The sequence below is a fragment of the Caretta caretta genome, chromosome 1 (assembly GCF_965140235.1).
Source record: "Caretta caretta isolate rCarCar2 chromosome 1, rCarCar1.hap1, whole genome shotgun sequence".
In the NCBI taxonomy this organism is placed as follows: Eukaryota; Metazoa; Chordata; order Testudines; family Cheloniidae; genus Caretta; species Caretta caretta.
In genome coordinates this window covers 205,004,868-205,023,658 of record NC_134206.1, presented here as the reverse complement: position 1 = coordinate 205,023,658, position 18,791 = coordinate 205,004,868, and the positions used below count along the sequence as shown (strand labels likewise).

The window sequence follows — 18,791 nt, the reverse complement described above, 5'->3', positions numbered from 1 at the left end:
ATGATAAAAAAGAAGTTGAAGTCAAATCTTCATTCATTCATCATATGATATTCCACTCTGTGTTCAAATTCTCTATTCTGTCCTGAGCACATGGTAGCCCCATTGCTGGTAGTGCCTCACTCCACTCAACTGTTGGTGTTCTATAGGACAGGCATCTGTAAAAGCTATATAGAGATTGAGTAGAATCTATAAGTTGCTGTTGTAGATTTTTAAGAATCAAGTCTGTGTACTTTTTCAGTTGTGTTAACAAACACTTTTTGTCCTCTTCACTTAAGGATTCAATATAAATGCCTTCATTACTCAACTTCTGGACTGAAGTCTTTGCTTTTCCCAATAGTTTTTCAATGGATAGCTCTCTGATTGTCCAGCAATAGAAGCTACATTTGGATCAAAGATCTACTACTGTTGTAGCAGATGCCTGGATGGCATTGTTTAATGACCCAAGTGGTTTCAACAGTAGACTTACAAGAGAGAGAATGGCAATAGTCTTCTCTGAACATAGTAGCAAAAGTAATCCACCAGCCTCGCTATGTAGATCCATCTCATTTTGGTAGATACTTTCCAAAGCCAGTAATAATGGCTGGCGTAATTTTAAGACAACAGCCAAGGATCGCTCATGAGAAAGCCAGAGGGTTTTCCCAGGTTGGACTAATTTGAACTTCAGTCCCAGTGTATGTTCTATATTTTCCAAGATATTCAGTCTTTTTGGACTCTTGCTGAAAAAAGAATATAATGAAGATATTACGTTTATAGCTTTTTTAAATGTCTTTTGAAGAGTCTGCAGCTCGTACTAGCCCTAGTTGGAGTAGATGGCCTCTGCAGGGTGTATAGGAGAGATTAGGGTTACACTTTTCTCTGAGCAAAGCTTGTGCTCTACCATGTCTTCCAGAGAAGTTTGCAGCTCCATCAAATGCACAAGCAGCCATCTGTTTGGGGTCCAATTGACAAGCATTTAACTCTTCTAAGATGTGGGTTGTCACAGATGCAGCCGATGTGTCTTCTATAACGTGAACATCTAGAAATGCATCTACTGGCCTACCACTGACAACAAGATAACGTACACAATGACTTAATACTTGATGCCGATTTGCATTGGTGCGTTCATCAGCCATTTATGCACATTTTTTTTGTGGTGAGCGAGTTCTTCACTTTTTCAACTGTTGAGTCTTTCACTGTTGCACCACATGCGTCTAGCCAGTCAGTTGAGTTTCTCGCAGAAAGATAGTGAGCCTTTGCTGGTCTTGTTCAGAACCAGTGTTCAACTTCAGGATGAACAAGTGACAATGCACTTAACATTGGCCTCCAGTTTGTAGTGTGTGGTAACTCTTGCTTAAATAGAAAGCATGATACCACAGCCATGTTTGTTTGCATAAACTGTGTTGTGTCTCCAGCATTCTTAACGGCCTCATAAACACTCACCGGTGTTGTCCTTGGTCAGTGGAGACTCAGAGTTCAGAGGTGCTTTCACTTGAGTTCACCAGTGATTTCAGCTGAGCTCCCAGTGAGGGAATCTCGCTGCTAGTGCAGGCTGGGCCGTCTCATCCACAGAAACACTGTCCCACAGCCGGTCTAAGCACTTAGACCTGATTTCAGCTGTAGTGGTCACTTAACAAAACAAAAGACTATCTATGGAGCCTCATCAGCTTTGTCTTTAAACAGTGGAGAGGGGCAGGTCAAATAGTACTTGTGACTCAGGCAGATCATCAAGCAAAACACCTGTCCCCACCCCCTCTCTTGAAGCCCTCAATCAGCACAGGCTAAGTACAGTTCTACTGCCCTTTACTCATACAATAAGAATAACAACATCTCATTACCCTCTGCATTCAAGTGATTTGTAATCCAACCCCAGCCAAAATCTATCACTTGGGCAACACAGCTCGGTTTGCTGGATACCTAGGTAGACTAGGTGTGAATGTAAATATGATCTGGTCCTGAAGCCTTTCCCTCCCAACCCCCAGCTCATTAATAGCTGCAGGGAGAGCTCATTTAGACTTTGCTTACAAATCATAATTTGAAATTATTAGGTTGGCCAACATCACCGAAATGAATGCACTGACATTGTCATAAAAAACAACAGCTGTATAAGGAAGCTAGTCTATGTTTATACTTTTTCAGATACGTGTATTTTATCATACACTGTATATGCTTTTAAAGTGTGTATTAATGTTTCAATTTCAATTCACATTTCCAAACAATCACTAAATAGGCAACACTGCGTGTAACTAGTTCACAAAACTATGTGGGGGGGGGGGTGCTGGGGAAACTGGAGGTGTGTGTACATCCCCCCTAGGAAGGGGGGTGGGGAAATGCCTGGCTGTTGGTGTCTCACTAAGTTTCTATCCCAATGAGACATTCAGCCAGTTCACAGCACTGTTGGACCAAGAGATTTCACAGTTTGGATGAGACCCATCGCTAGTGAAAAGATTAAACACTGACCCCAGGTCAGAACTTTATATAGGGGGCCTGACCATAATCCCAGATCCAAACACCCCTTCAATGTAAGGCTCAAAATCTAGTTCTGAATCCAGCCTTTCCTGAAGTCTGGGGTGTCTGGATTCAATATTCTAACTGGATAGATTTCTGCCCCGTGGCCATTCATCCACCTTTCCTAACCCTCCCGGAATGTCCGTGGTCTGTCTCCCTTTTGTGTCATGCAGCCTGCACCCCACCCTTGCTTTGTGACCTGTTCTTCATGGCAGAGTGGAGCATTGCGAGAGATTTATGTTAATCACCGTGTATTTTATTCTCCTGTGGTCTGAACGAGAAATGCCTTGTCTGCTGAAGCTGTTTTTTAAAGTGTAAATTTGGGCTCACAAAGACTAAGTGACTTATCTCAGTGATACAGAACAATGGACGCTGCATTTCCCCCCTGCCCCATTTGGTATCTCTGTCTACCTCTTTTCTCGCCCCCTTTTAGTCCCCCCCCATCTCTCTCCCACTCCAGAGCATTCAGAGGTAGGGCTAGTGTCCTGATCATTCATTCTTCCCATAGCTCTCCACCCTGTTCTGCTTTGTGGCCACCTGCAGCCCCACCTTTTGCTCTACTCAGAGAGTTTCACACTTTGTCCAACACTGGGAGCTCTAGGAGCGTAGTGACTCTGTTTTCCAATGGCCTGGAGACCAAGAGTAGCACTTCTCAGAAACCTGATCTCCAGCGGCTGAGGCCATGGACATGCTGAAGACAGAGTATGAAGCGGGCAAATCCAGTGCCGATCCACACGCACGCTGCCACCTGCAAATGCTTTTAAAGGGCTTCTGACAGAACTCAGGCTGCCTTTTAAAAAAAAGTCCTGTTTCACCCTCCCTCCACTTTGGGAAGTATGAGGTGAAATCTGGATAGTGTCTGTTAACGGTGATGTCTCTAAACCCTAGCTGCCCTCTTTGCTCATGGTGGGGACACACGACCCATGTGTTTTTTATCTCTGCTTGCTGAATTGCCTGTCTTTATAGGGCTCTCTGTTTTCATCCTTATGAGGGTCTCGTCTAGTCACTCCCTCCCACTGTACCTGTTTATGTTCAGCACTTCGGCATGGATTTATAGATGCTTCCAAGTGTGGGTTGCCCCCAATTTCCACCTGTCGTGAAGATTCCTCCTCTCCTGGGAGAAGGGCTCATTTAACAGTTTGCTGAGGTACAGAGTTAATCCCTGGAGTCTTGAGCTGCGCCTGTTTTAAAGATCTGCCTGGTTTTCTGCCCCCAGACCTTGTCTCAGGGGGATAGAATTACCGAAGATGGCAAGAGGGGGTGGGGAATGTGTCTATTCAGAGGAGCAGTGTTTGGTTACCATCTCCTGCTTAGTCTGAATCCTTAGCATTCCAAAGACATGCTGGTAATAGTAGATCTAGGAGGGACCCCCCACCCTTCCCACCTCCCGCTCAGTGTGGCTAGTGAAAGAGCTGTGAAGAGATGAGGGAGAAAGGACCTACAATGCTGGATTAGCATTCATTTGTTTCAGACAAGGATCATGGGGACCATCATCGGGCATGAAGGGAAATGACTCCCTGGTTCACTTGAACGCTGAGGTCTTCTGATCTCCTCCATGCACTCCAGGGGTGCTTTCTGGGCACTCATGACCGTGCACAAAGAACCCAGCCTTAATGTGGGCAACAAGCCCTGGGGCAGTGGCCTTCCATCAGTAGGCTTTTGCAGGCTTGAATTTTACAACAGCTGCTCTTTATTGTGCTAACTGGTGAGAAATAGAGGTGGGACATCAAGGAGAGAGAGAGTGAGTGTGTGTGTGTGTGTGTGTGTGTGGTGGTGGTGGGGGGGGTATATAAAGCTTTTCGTCCATACACCTTCTTTTGCTTTCTTAACTCAAAAGACCTGTTGGCCTATGGGAATGTACACAGATCCATTTTCCAGATAGATCATTGAGGTTCAGCACATTTAAGTGACTTGCCAAAGGATATATAAGAAGTTTGTGGCAGAGCAAGGAAGAGGACCTTGATTTTTGATGACAAGATAGACCCACTAGACCATGGTATATCTTACATAGATTGGTTCAGAGCTACATACCCAGGCAAGATGTAAAGTTGTACTTATCTGGTGCTGTAAAGTGCTTTGATGTGTATAGATGATAAAGCACTAGATAAGTGCAGTGTGTTATTCAACATACTCCTCCACTCCCCCTAGTAACGTCCAAGATTCGGTCTTTTCTCTGCGACTTCAGGTCTATAAGACCCTCATCTGGACTACTGCAACTTCCTCCTCTTGGGCTTTCTTGATGCCCGTCTCATTCCCCGTTCAAAAATGGATCATCTTTCCAACCATGTCAGCCTACTCTTTGAGTTCCTCCATTGCATCGAACTTCTGTCCTTACCTTTTAAACTTTTCACAAGCTAGCCCCTCCCAGCTCATTTGCTCTTATATCTTCTGGTATTTTCCTCCTCTCTCCACTACTCTGCCTATGAGCAGCTCCATGAGCTATTTGTCTGACCTACAGGCACCTCCACTGTTTCTTCTATGCTGTCCTGGAGCCATCTTGCTGTGTGCATATCTGCCCTTCTTTTCTGTTTCTATAGAACTGTTTAGCCTCATCCTCCCTCCCCCATCTCCTTCTGTCATTTGCTACACCCTTTTGTCGCGTCCTGTCTTAAATTAGATTGTAAGATCTACTGGGCACAGATTGTCTTTCACTCTCTACGGTGCCCACAAAATGATGCCCTGATCTCAGCTGAGGCCTGTAAGCACTATTGTAATACAATATGTCATCATCATCATCATCATTTTTGGGGCTGTGTAAGATTCCTGATGTCCTAAACTAGCAATTTCCTTGCTTTCCTGTGCGTGGGTTTTATAAGTGATGTGATAGGTAAGTATATTGTAGTCACTTAGCAACCAGAACTGGCTTTTGAAACCATTTTTGTTCATGTTTGTTTTAAAATTAACTTCTACATGCTCAATAAATCATTTTAAGAGCATGCAGGGTTGTAGTTTAAAGCTGCCCTATTGGCTTTTGCATATACTCTGTGTGGACCTGACTTTTAGAAGTGCTGCAACTTTGATTATAGTCAGTGGGACCTACTGGGACTCAGCACCCCTGAAAAATCAGCTCCCCTATAGTCCATACAAACACAAACTGCCTCCCATGCATCCCCAGGAGCTAGAAGTTCCAACCGCCTCTTAACTCAACAGCCAAAACTTCCAGATTTGTCTCTGGCAACTTCTGTAATGCAGTCCTGAGTGCAAAAATCTTTGGCATGTGCAAACTAAAAGTGTGAGGACAGCATAAAATAAATTGAATTGTAAAATAACACAGAGGCAATTCTACTGATTGCCTTATTCAGCTTCACATTTATTTAATTAAAAAAACCTACATTTTATAATTAAAGTGCAGCTCTTGCAGAATTTTCAGGCTGCAGCAGCAGCATGTCAAAGAAACTAGGACTCGTGCCCTCGACCTGCTTGCTGTAGCAGACACAGGGCTTGGGCACTGGGTCCCAACCTGAGAACATGTGCTAGCATGCTCTTACTGCCCACAGGAGTGCCACTGAAGGACAACCAGGATCAGGAAGTCAGTGGGACTCACCCTAGACAGCATTTGGCCCATGGGAATGATATTCACTTCCAACATTGATTCCTGTACAGTCCATCAGTGAGATTAGGGTGGCTGAGAGACAGAGCATGATTAGATTTTGAAAAGCAGAACAGTGCCCCCGAATGCTATTTGGTGCTGCTGGTGGGTGGAAAGCATCCAGAATACAAAGGGCAGCTGCACAGCATCCCCTGAAGCCCTGATGTGCTCTTGAGAAATGACAGAACACTGGGAAGAAAGGGGCCTTTTTTGTCTTTTTTAGACCTGAAGTACCAAGAGGAATAGAAAGTGTCTTGGTGAACTGAGCCACTGTGACTCAGCTGATCAAGAAGCTGTGGTGTGTGAGACTCACATTGCATTCTGACCCCATGCTGTTCGACAGATATTTCTGATCAAATATGTGGTTTTGCCTCTCTGCTACTTGGATGCGCCTTATACGGTGAACCTTTAGTGCACACACTGCAGTGTTACTTTTCAAGTTGCTGAGCTGGTAGGAAGAGCCCTACGAATAGGCCTTGTACATCTGGGTGACTTACACCATCCTGACTGGAAGAAAACCTTTCCTGAAGTTTGCAGTAATTGAGTTTGGGGCCAAAAATCATACCCCAAGCCCTTCCCTTTAGCTGCACTCTGTCCTGCATGATCCAGTAGTTTGGGATGCTGCGTTGTCAATATTGTCCTTTCCACCACCTCCTGCCATGCTTTAGAAGCAGGTGACCAAATTGAACATCATATTGATTTCAAGGGTGTCCAAAATACCCCATGTTGGCAGCTTGCTAGGAGCCCTGTCTTTCATCTTAATTTCTATCCATGTTTTACAAAATTAAATTAACGTTAAGTAATGATTCAATACTGACTGGTATTTGTATTAGAGATGAGCCTGAACCTCTTAGCTATAAAGGGAGGATTAGAAATCAGGACCTGGATCTGAATTCTGTGGCTTGAGTCCATTTCTTGCCAGAGGAAGAAGATTTGCTAGTTGTTTGGTTCTTCACCATTAACTACCTGGAGTTTGATGAGCTCTGTGGTCACACGGAAAAATTTTGGGCTGCAGTTTAAGGCTCTGCAGGCCCCATTTTTGGCACACCTATTTAACTGGAACTCAGCTGCTCTTTTTTCCACACCAGGGAACTAACTCGACAGAGCAGTATTGCTCTTCCCCTCTAAGGTATGCCTGTGAGTTTTGTTGCTGAGATCTGGGCTGCAGTGCAGAAAGCGGGTGTCTTAAAAACTCACTTCATTGCCTTGCATTGCTGCTAGTGGTTGTTTAAAGTTGAGGTGGGTGCGGGGTGCCCTCTAGCTTGGGAGGGGGATGTGGATGCTGGAATTCTCTCTGCCTTTCTCTTGTGTGGGATGACCTCTCCGTGGTCCAGGAAGGAGATTGGTGTAGGCAGGGCAGCTGGTTTCAGCTAATGGAGTTCTCTATGTTCCTGACCTGAGGGCAGTTGGGTAGGAAGCCTGGCTGGGAATGGCTCATCATAAGACTGTCATCAGTCTGTTAAAGTCAATACCAATTACAAGGCTATTAATTAAAAAAATGTGACTGATGCCTACAATGAATGTAACCCTCTATTTTCCATGTAAGCACGTTGCACACATCCGGTAAGACTTAGGGAACTCTGCATGCACTGATTGCTAAAGGGGCAGCATAGTCTTTGAAGTGTTAAGGCTAGTTTTGTTCTGTCCTGGCTCCTCCATCCACTCAAACCTCCACAGGCACCCACACAGACTCAAGCCACTTTGAGATTCCTTATTTCCTAATCTCCTGCTGGCTGGGAAGATCTCAGACTTGGGGTTGCCTTTTGTCTCGCCCATCATGAAAGAGTGAAAGGCATGAATGGCAATTCCATTGATGTCACATCTCATTCTCTGGAAGACTTGTCTCTTATTCAGCCCTCAATGTTCCCATGCTTAATCTGAGGGAAAATGGAGATTATGATACTTACCTTCCTTTTAAAGCATTTTAAGATCTATGGATGAAAAGCAACTAGCTAAGGCTATGTATATCAGTACCATTGTGTGTGAACACTAGCCTGGAGCTAATTTCCCGACTGACTGTTCCACTGTATCTATTCCGAAGAGGGAATTCCGGTCTGAGTGGCTTCCATGGAAATATATGGAAGTGGGTTCTGGAGTGACTGCTTTGTTGGCACAACACCGTAAAGGGATTTCCAGGCTGATTGATGGTTGCTTCTCCACTTTCCTGGAGAGGGTGTGGGTGTGGATGGGAGGAAGAGAGGGAATGCATGTGTAAACGTGATATAATTTTCCTGCCAAGGGTTATCTTTACCTGAGGCGAGGCACCCAGTTCTGTCTGCATTAGCTTGTTTCCCTTCCTCATTTTGGGAATCTAGAAAGAGCAGCCTGGTTTTGCTTTGTGATTTACCAGCCAGACTTGCTGCACTGCTCCCAAGAGAGTCCACCCCATCCGTGCACACATATGCTCCTTGCCTCTCTAACAAACCCAGGTAACCTTGGAGTGCCATGTAAACGTGGCAAAGAAGAGCATGATTCCCCTATGTTAGCTGGCAACTTGGATAGTGTTGGGGGCATGAATCCTTCTCAGAGATGCACGTAGACTCAGTTCCATCACTGCCAGGCAGGACAGATGTGACTCAACATGCACCAGTGACGCAGACAATCTGTATCTGGCCAGATGCCGGTTCTTTGAATGTTCATAGGGGGTGGTGGGGGGAGAGAGGCTCTGCCTTCTCCTTGCCTCTGGTGTTGGGGGGAAATGAAGTGGCGGGGGTGTGTGTGTGCTGTGATGGAGAAGCCTGTTTGTCGGTAGGTTCTTGCCCTGTTTGATGGCAGAGAGGGAACAGAATGGGACTGATGCACAGAGGCCCTGCTGGAGCTGTCCTTTTGCTGCATCTGTTGGATTTTTGCGTGTTGTTTTGTTTTTCCATCCTGTGTGTGGTTTTTTGGTAATAATCCCCTCCAAGGTTACAGCGATATCATTTGTCAGGAAAGCCGACAGAGCTCTTTCTCACTATGGGATTACATAAGAGAAGACAGGCTTTATTACCATTTTAGGGAGTATTAGCATTGTGGATTATTTCCACAGAGACTCAGCGGCAGCCTTCACTCCTCACTCACTCTTCCTTCCTCCCCCACCACTTAAAAATAATATTTGTCTATTAAACAAACACTAGAAATGACCTGTGACCCAGAAACTGGCTGACGAACGGCACATGTGGAGGAGCGGAATCTAGGCAGCGTGTCTCACAAACCCATGAAGGGAAGGAAAGGCTGTAAAGGGAGAATGCGGAACAGCAAAAACAATAGCATCTCTTCTAATCCTGCTTTTTGGATCTAGGAGAAAACAGTGAGGATTGGGAATTTGAGATTCTGGGGTCTAATCCTGTCTCTGCCACTGGGTGATCTTGTGCAAGTTGAGTGACCGCTCAGTGCCTCAGTTTCCCCTTCTTTAAAATGGGGATAATAGTTATCGCCCAGCTTCTTTGTGTTATGCATCCCACTTGACCAAAATTAGGATGCTCAGATTATGGCAAAGCAGAGCAGCAAGCCCCCTGTCACCGTCCCACTGCCCCCATGAGGTGCATCTGCCTAACTGACCATCTGCATAGGCAAAGGTATAGGGTGTTCATAAACTAGGCACCTGAAATTGTACATGCCTCACTTTGAAAAACTAGTCCTGCCTTTCTGACTGCTATTGCAAACTCCTCAGGCAGGGACCTAGTTCAGGAATGAACTTGGTGGGGCCTATTATGTCTTTCCCATTTCCAGCTTATCTGGTTATGCAGGTGAACCTGGATGGGGGAATAACTGCACCCTGTAAAGTAGCTCTGTATTCTGAATGGCAGAGACATTCTCCTTGGCATGTGATGAGCACGATGAGGTAGTTTCTGCTTATCACAGCTTTGAATCAATAAAGTCTGGAAGATGTTAACTTTGCTGCTGCTGCAGCACAGCGTGACCACATTCTGCCTGGAGCATCAACACCTCAGTGCAGTGCACTGGTTGAAAAGGCAGCTCTCGCTGCATGTCTTTGCCCCATCAGCTTGCTAGGTAAGGCAGTCCTCAAGAGTCCGCACCCATGATTGTCTTCCAAATCCATTCACATCACTGTGCTCAGCTAAGAATGGACTTGATATATGTGATTGATGAGATAGATGATATCATGTGTCTTTGGACTGGGATTGGGATCAGAGCAATGGGACTAGGCAAGGGAAGTGCCCCGCCTCTGTGTCTGGGGCTGTCTTGTGTTGCCTGACACTGGATGTTGTGCCTTTTGGGGACTGAGAGTTGTGCAATTAGAACTTCTTCACTTAATGTATATCTGTTTGTAAATTTAGTCCAATACCTACAGCAGGAATACTATGTTTTATTTTGTTTATTTGGACCTACTTATAGGCCCTTGCCTAGGTAACAGCTATGCCATGTGCCCCACAGTCATTTGTCATGGCCAGACTGGAGGAACAGCAGACCTCTAAATTAATCCATGGAGGAGACTGCCTTTCAGCTTCTTGAAGGCATTCACTGTCTAGGGCCATAGACAGTGCATGTGTGCTGAGGGAAGTAGCATATGCCCATTCAGTCACCAATAATGGAAACCACCAGGAGCAGCTTCAGGTGGCATCCACCCCAGTGGCTGAACAGACCCTTGTAGAAGAAACTGTTCCTGGAGGAGGAACAAGAGGTGGCCATGTGATCAGAAAGCCACTGAGGTTCAGTCATTCACAGATGACATGTAAGAGCTAGAATAGGATGTTGCGGTGATTGTGAGGGGGATGCTGCTCAGTTCTGGGATTAGGGGTTGGGAGTGGCTGAACAGTCTTCTCTTGTGGTAGAAACCATTAGAGATCGTTGTTTCTAGCTACAGTTTTATTTTGTTTTTTATTGAGAAGAACGTGTTTTCTTGTTTAGTTTTTTGGTGTTTGAGACATTGGCCTCTTGGGGCGGGGAGGGGAACGGCAGCACCTAACTTGCTTACCAGGAGATGATGGTCCTCTTGATGCACTCCTAGCTATTAAGGTACATGTATGATTTATAAATGTAGTGTCGGGTGGCTAATAGCCACACTTCTGACAATTGGAAATTGTAAAATTTGAGCTTTACTTGTAGGCTGAACCCATCCCAGGTCTGGGTTCCCTGCTGCCATTTGAAAAATAAGTATCAATACATTTAATTTTTCTTGTGCATCAGGAAAATAATCTTTGTTGCTGCAGATAAGTGAATCCAGACAAAAGTGGTTCTCAAGGACTCAAAACTGTTGTCTTTGTGGCCTGCCTTGACTTTCTGTTCCCTCTCTAGTCTCTTATGTGTGATCTTCACGGCTGCATCTCACTAACAAACCTGAGAGAATGGGCATGGTTGTGAGGGCCTATGAAATCTTGCAAAGCCTGAGTTTCAGACCAAACATTTGAGGTTATTGATCTGAGGTTATGCAGGTACCTGGTGCAGGTACACCAGGCTACAAGTTGCACAAAGGTTTCAACTGGGTTCCTGGAAATGTTAGCCAAGAACATGGGCCAAAACCCCTAAAGTGCCATAGGATTTCTAGGATTCTTCTCTAAATGGAGAAGATCGGCCCATGGTTTTAAAGGCTAAACCCAAAAGCCCTGCTGATGCTAAGCATCTTGTATGAGCCCTCAGTAAAGGGGTACGTCTCCTCCTGATGGAAGTGTTCTAGTCTGTCTGCCTGTAGCAATGCTGAAACCACTCCTGGGGAGTACCTAGTGGGAAGTGGTTCAGGAGGGAGTGAAAGTCAATATGTGATTGGACTAATGAGATCCATGTGAATAGCAACAGCAAATTCAGTTACCGCCCACAAACACACATTGTACACTGCTGATCTTCTACCTTGGAAAGATGAAAGGCTGAGTCGATGCTGCAAGGATTCAGACCTGTTGGAATACTAAGCCATCGCTCCTGGTGGAAGAAAATCTGCCCAGCAATCTGAGATCTCTATATCACCAGGGCGAAAATAGAGGGAGTTGGGGCAGATTTTTTTTTAAGAGTAAAGACTGTGATGTTGTAGGTCAAGTTAGTCATGCATGGGGAAGGCTTGCTCACGTTCCTCACTTCAGGACTCTGCAACAACTAGGGAATCCCTCCCGCGTCTCACACTAGACTCAGGGCAGGGAGGGGCTGTGAGCATTTTAGTGTCAGGTAGGTACAATAAAGCTACTGTCCTTTAATACACACGCTTGGTTCATCATTAAAGGCCCTTGATGACTTGGGACATGATCGTAAGCATTCCTACCTTATCCCCAGGGATTTAAAAAAACCCTCCAGCCATCTGTAGGCAGTAACCAGAAAAACAAACTATATTTCTCATCTAAACACACCCACGTGTGCTCTAACAGGCCCCTCAGGGAAGGACACACAGCTGCATGCTGGAACTTCTGTGATCAGTATCTATTAATCACAGCTATTATTAAAGTGTGGTTATAGTCAAAAACAGCGACTGTGGAAATGGGACCTTCTTCCTCAACAGATCTGTTCTCTCCATGTCTACACTACAGCCTATGTCAGTAAAACGTATGTCACTCGGGTATGAACTTTCCACCCCTTGAGCAACATACGTTTTGGTGGCATAAGTGGTCGTGTTCACAGTGCTATGCTGGCGGGAGAGCTTCTCCTGCCGACATAGCTTCTGCTGCTTATGGAAGTGTCTTTCTTATGGCGATGGGTGAGCGTCCTCTCCCACAGGCACCGAGCATCTTCACCAGGTACAGTACCAGCCACTGCAGCACTGTACGTATAGACGGGGTCTTAGTGTCTTCGAATCAGACCTGTTCACTGATACAAGCAATACAGCTGTTGGAAGGTGAGCTGGAATCTTTTCTGTCTCATACATCCTAACACAACTGTTAGCTAGACTCTGACTGCAGGCGCGTTAATATCAGCCATGGTGGAAGAGGCAGAAAGAATGCAACTTGGCTTTCAAATAAATCTTGAGTACTTTATAGCTTCAGAGAGCTTTGCAAATGCAGTGAACAGCGATTCGTTACTAGATAGGTGCAGAGATAATGGTCGCTATTGGAGATTGAACTCAGGGCCTTTGGTACCAAAAGCAGAAGCTACCGTCACTTGAGCTAAAGATTTGCCTTGGGCCTTGCTGCTAAATTCTGTATCTGTAAGCATGCAGAACAAAATGCCACTTGAATGCCTGTGCACCTCAGCATTTAAGCCACTAGCATAATGCTTGTCTCTTTCTCATAGCTGGCCCTAGAGGCTACACCAGCCACTGAAGAACTGTAACTCCTTTAACACACCTGTCAGAGGGATTGTGCTTTTGAAACTGTAGGTCCCATGTTTGAATCCTATTGACGACCCTGGTGTCTGTATGCCTCTCGTAGGCACTTCTATGCCCCAGTATCTGAGCACCTCACCATCATTAATGGATTTATCTCCACAACACCCCTGTGAGGTAGAGCAGTGCTATTACCTGCATTGTACAGGTGGGGAACTAAGGCACAGAAAGGCAAAGGGACTTGCCCAAGGTCATCCAGGAAGTGCATGGTAGAAAAGACTAGTGAACCCAGCTGTAAGTGCCAACCCAGCACCCTAACCAGTAGACTGTCCCTTCTTTCATTAACCTTTGATTCTGCAGTGCCTTACAGAAACATTAATGTTCTCAGATCCCAGTTTGTCTCCACTTTTGATCAGTGAATCAAGCAAATTTGATTGGGAACTGTGCAGAAAGAATAATTAATAATTATTTGTGTTGTAACAGGCTTTCATCCAATGATCTCACAGAGCTGGACAAACAGGAATTGATTCAGCTATACAGTTTCTCCTTGGGAGGAAGCAAAGTATTATTATCCACATTAAGAGTCTCTCTGTATGATTATGATAAGTCTAGTACAACACTTAGGTGTTCTTCTAGGCACTTTATATGATGGTAAATACTTAATATTTGACAGCTAGAAACAAAGGAATTTCCATTACAGATCACACTAGTCGTCCAACTAGGCCAGTATTCTGTCTCCCACAAAGCATGGCGCCAGATGTTTCAGAGGAAGAGGCAAGACATGCAGACAATTAATGAATAACCTGCCCAGAGCCACTGAGAGGTGAAGCGACTGGCCCAAGGTCACCCAGTGAGCCTCTGACAGAGCTGGATGTATACAGTGATGTAGGGTGCCTGTCCTGTGACTTAACAGAAAAGACCTTTGTCCATTCCCTACACAATCACTCTTCTGATGTTTAAAGCCCCAGATGTACATTCCCAGAAAGGTTTTGTTGCCAGAGTCTGAGATCACTTTGAATCAAGACACTGAGACTTGCCACTGAGGCACCAAACCATCGGCTTTACTGCTTCTACCTGCACTACATGGATATCCACAGACCACACACCGAGCTCCCCAAATCCTGTCTATCATGGATTGGATTTGGTTTAGACCTAGGATGGATTTTCTGAGTCAGGCTTTTCTTCCTTTGTCTCAAGGCCAGGTCAGAAATGTGGAGGGGAGGCCCCCCAGATATTATACAGGGGGTGGCACTTCCTGCCTCCTGTGATGCTCCATGATCCCGCGAGATCTCCTTTTCTGCCACTCTATGTTCCCTAAGAGACCAGAACACAAGGACAGGTTACAGATTCTGAGCTGCATTATTAGTACAGCCTAAGCAGTTAGTGGCTTTGTTCTGTGTGCCTTGGGAAAAGGGTTACAGCCCAGATGAATTGGCTAGGTTAAGTTGGTTGGTACTGAAGAGCTATATCTGGACAAATTTGGGGTTGCCCTGGATCCTGGCATCTGAGACCTCCAGCAGGGTTTTTCCCACCCCAACTCCTCAGATACACTCATGGAATAAAGCAATGTTTGGCTTTTCTGAGGACAACTGGCTGGGCATGGCAGTGTCTGAAATAAATATAGTTTTGGAGGAGAATTCATTTCCCCTGAATTAATGCAGCCTGACACAGAGCACAGGAGCATGTGCCATCTGGTCAGATCTGACTTGATTTTCTGAACGGGGGGGAGGGTAAGTGATACTTTTATGAAGTGGAGTTGCAGCACAAGCAGAAGCAGTAATCCCTTGGTATGGAAAATGCGAGATGCTAATCTGAAATTAAAATGGGTAAACGCTCACGGGCCCAGGAAGGTCAAGAAGGTCAAAATGTTGATCTCTGAGGAAATGAACTTTTTTTTTTTTTTTTAAATCTTCAGAAGTCCTGGCATAACTATCTAGTCCATCAGTTTAATAGGCAGCCGTGTGTAGCGAGCTGTTCTTTTATTTCAGAACCAGCTTGTTCACTGTATGCATAGAGTGTAATGTCATGTCCCCGCTTCTACTCCAAAGACGTGTGTTTTCTCTGCAGAGGATCCCCTTATTTATATACCATCCCGCCCCCACACGCATATGCCTTCCGCCTCAAGCCCTGTGCTGAGGTTGCCATCTGATTGAGGACCAGAGGATGTCCCTTTCATTCAGCAGCTCTAGTAGCCCACAGAGCAAGAAATCAGGAATCTAATTTGGTTCTCCTATGTAGTCATACAGAGCGTGTAATGAAATGGCCAAATTCCTCCAACCCTTTCCACGTGTGTGTGGGGTGGAATCAAAACTCTGCAGCTTGGTGCTGTAACATAAGCCCTAATACTGCTCAAGCTGAAGGCGATTCTCATTTAGCTCCGGCAGCAGGGACTTGTTTTTTTGAAGCTGAAGGATCTGAGTTATATTCCCACTTCTGCTGCGGTGAAGTTCCTAATGGCCGTGTTGTGCGTCGAAATGACAGACGTGAAATCCTAGTTGGCCATGATTTTGTTATAAACACAGATCACAGCTACTGAAGATTTAGTGGATAATGGTTTAGTGACCAGAGCCTACATAAGAAAGGGACAGAAAGAGGCGGTCCCTCTTTCCTAGGAAAATAACTGGTGGAATGGCCCAGCTACTAGCAACTGTGCACCCATTGCCCTGGAGCACTGAACAGCTGCCATCAAGTTGAAATGTTTAGGGTGAGGAGGCAATAAATAACACATCTGACCTGCAGGACCATGACTAGAGAAGAGGTGAGTTGGAGAGGTGGTCAAAAGCATCCGTCATGTGCAGTAAAATAGTTGCTTATACAGGTGATTCCCTCATAATGGTGGATGTAATACAGAAACCCCCTACCTCCGTTACCCTCCAAGAGGCTAGCAGAGGAGAGTTGCCCAGGAATAAAACCTGGCTGGATCCCTAAAGTTAAGCTTGGAATAAAAAGTGTAACAAAACCTTTTGCTGTCACGAGAAGTCCGTCTTTTATTCTCTATATGGGCCCAGCCACTATAATGGGCAATATGACTCCTTCATACACATAAAACCAGTACATTACAATAGCTGTCATTTGACATCAGTGGTTCAAGGTGAGTTGGGTCTGTAGGAGGAATAAGCTGAAGGGTGCTTGTTTTTTTACAATTGCTTTTTAAAGTTAGCAGTGAACATTGCTGCTCTTCTGCACCGGGCGGAGAGGGAGCGGGGATTTCCCCCCCCCCCCAATAACTGTTCGTTTGTCACTAACCACAATGACCCTGGTGTAAAGCAAGGACAGAATCTCACCATGTTATGTGTCTTAGGTTGCTCCGCTCATTCTTGGGTGAGGTAAATCTTACCGCCCCCGACTCCCCGCGGGGAGAGGAGAGTGGCTTGTGAGGCTTGAATGACTGTAAGGAGCATTGTTGTAGCTGTGTCGGTCCCAGGACATGAGAGAGACAAGGTGGGTGAGGTAATATTTTTCATTGAACCCACTGCTGTTGGTGAGAGAGAGAAACTTTCAAGCTTACACAGAGCACTTCTTCAGGTCTGGGAAATGACCTCAGAGTGTCACAGCTAAATCCAAGGTGGAACTGATTGTTCAGCATACGTAGTTAACACATTACAAACCTTGGATGAAGGATGCTATAGAAGAGCAAAATGTTATAAAGATGTGCCCTGAAGCCATGGTTTGGGCTCAGCTCATTACTGAGAGATTCCAGCTGTGAACTCTGGCTCTGCACCCCTCCACAGTCCAGCAGGCGCTAGGCTTTGGGGATTTGGTTCGGCTGTGTTTCTACAGAGCCTCAATCCCCACCTCATGCCCTTTGCCCCAGGTCCCCTCTCATAAATTCACGACACTTCCCATAAATGGGAGAAATCAACCACTCATTCTCTTCCTCTACTCCACCTCCTTTACTAGCAGCCTCATTTGCAAATCTGGAGCAGAACATTTGATAAAATCGTGCAAAGGTCTTTTATTAATGTTCAGTTAGGAGCTGACCAGATGCCCCAGCCCGTAAAATAATCACCATCTGTTGATAGCAATTGTAATTGCAAGGCAAAAGCCTGGAAGGTTTTTTCAGTGATGTAGTCAAAGAACTGCTGCTTGACTTTTCTGAATTAAAACAAAAGCCTCCTTTTCTGACCTGCTTTGGGTCAAGGCTTTAAAAAGCACACGATACCCTCTGATGGCTGTGAATAGCTTTCCAGTTTTTTACCTCCTCCTGGAATTGCTTAGTTTGCACCAGTCTCTCTTTCCTTTTGTTGTGTTGTGGATAGAGTGTAGTATCACTGTGTGCCGTGAAAGAGCCGATGCGTTTCACCCTTGCGCTGGCTGTACTTTAGTGGAAACCGAGTTTCTCTCTGCAGTCATGCTCACTGTATAGGTTTCTTCCATCTCTAACATCTGTAGTTCTTTAAACCTCCGTGGTAAAAACTGGAGGTGCAGGGTCGGGTTGCTTTGGCTTTTTAAAGAAAAGAACAAGGAGTCCTTGTGGAACCTTAGAGACTAACAAATTTATTAGGGCATAAGCTTTCGTAGGCTAAAACCCACTTCATTGGATGCATGCAGTGGAAAATACAGTAGGAAGGCAAAGGATCTTTCTCAACAGATAATTAATAAGAGTGTAGGACAAAGTTTGGGCCTATTTAAACTGTATGAAGAGAGCATGATGCACCATAGGGGATCTAATCTGGTGTCCTGCCTCCGTTTGATTCTTAGGAGAACAGTGACATGGCCAGTTTGTGCAGTGTTATAGCTACTGGGGCAAGATTCAGAGATTCCTTTCTGCCTTCCCATCCCACACATGTAATCAGTGGACAGCTGAAAGCATGAGCTGTCTGGGGGTAGGGACTGTTATTACTGTATGTTTGTATAGTGCCAAGCACAATGGGTCCCCGACCTTGTTGGCCTCTAGGCACTACCATAATATTAATGTTTATAATAATCATCATACTGAAAAATGGTGCTTGATGATCCTTAATATCTTCTCTTAATTCAATACACGTCTCTTAATGGTCATAAGATTATCCAGAGCTACTGAAAAATCCAGCCTCGCTGTTTGCCTCTGCAGCAGTATGAATTCCACAGGGGGGACTACATGAAGTGTCTGCTTTTCTTAAAAACAAGGAACAAATCGAACAAACAAACAAAAAAACCCTACCGCTAAGCCTTTTTTGGTGTACGAAAGAATTAGATAAATTGGAGAGACGTAGATGACCTAGTTCCTGTTTGTGATCTCACTCATATCAATTTTATACGAGTGTAGCCCCATTGACTTCAGGGGAGTTACTGCTAATTTACACTGATGTAAGAGCAGAATCAGGGCCAACATATTGCAGTCTGATTTTCCTGTCTTAGTTTAATCCTATTACGCCTAGTTCTTACCCAGCTACCACTCTAAACAATCCCTCCCACTCCATAATATTGACATTCTTCAAATAGCTTTGTATAGTTATTATGCCTGCTCCCTCAGAGTCCTTCCTTAGTAAAATGATGCACATTTAACCTTTTTTGTCTTTCCTCATAAATCTCTCCAGTTCCCTGATCAATTTT

At 45.1% G+C, this 18,791-nt stretch overlaps 1 protein-coding gene across 1 annotated transcript in view; it reads left to right on the top strand.

Moving 5' to 3' along the window:
- Positions 1-18,791, top strand: part of IGSF11 (immunoglobulin superfamily member 11) — a 151,771-nt gene that overhangs the window by 91,356 nt on the left and 41,624 nt on the right. The window lies entirely within an intron of this gene.